Source organism: Sinocyclocheilus grahami, unplaced genomic scaffold (assembly GCF_001515645.1).
Source record: "Sinocyclocheilus grahami isolate Dianchi unplaced genomic scaffold, SAMN03320097.WGS_v1.1 scaffold5054.1, whole genome shotgun sequence".
Taxonomy (NCBI): Eukaryota; Metazoa; Chordata; class Actinopteri; order Cypriniformes; family Cyprinidae; genus Sinocyclocheilus; species Sinocyclocheilus grahami.
Genome location: NW_015509848.1, coordinates 13245 through 13835, shown reverse-complemented (window position 1 = coordinate 13835; position 591 = coordinate 13245).

Genomic DNA, 591 nt, shown 5'->3' with positions numbered 1-591 from the left:
GTGTGTGTGTGTGTGTGTGTGTGTGTGTGTGCAGGTTTGACCAGCCGTTTGGAAGCTCCAGCTGTAACGTCACACACACGCCGTGTCGACATGGACGATGATTTCACAGACGGGTATTTATATCCATTCATAAACTACATTACTAAAAGGACATAATACATATGCATATGTTACAGAAATGTGATGGACACGTGTCAGTAAGTTCATTCATGTTAAAGATGACAACACGCCTCAGCAAACAGTAATGTAATGTGTGCTTTATGATCCTGTTCATAAACATCTTCATCAGCTGAACCTCTCAGAGCTCAAATAATGACTTGACTTGTAAGTGAATTGAACATGTTCACAGGTCTCTGATGTTGGTTAGTGGTCACATGACATCCAGCTAAACTAATAAAATCAGTTTTATTTTGATTGTTTTACAATTATTTACTTATGACTAGACACCTAAATATAGAGACAGAGAGCTTGTGACATTTGTAACCTGGACTACTAATATACTGAACAGCAGGTTGATATGAGTGGTTTGAGTAAGAAAGACTTGCTCCTAGTTTCATTAGCTGTTGCACACACACACACACACACACACAC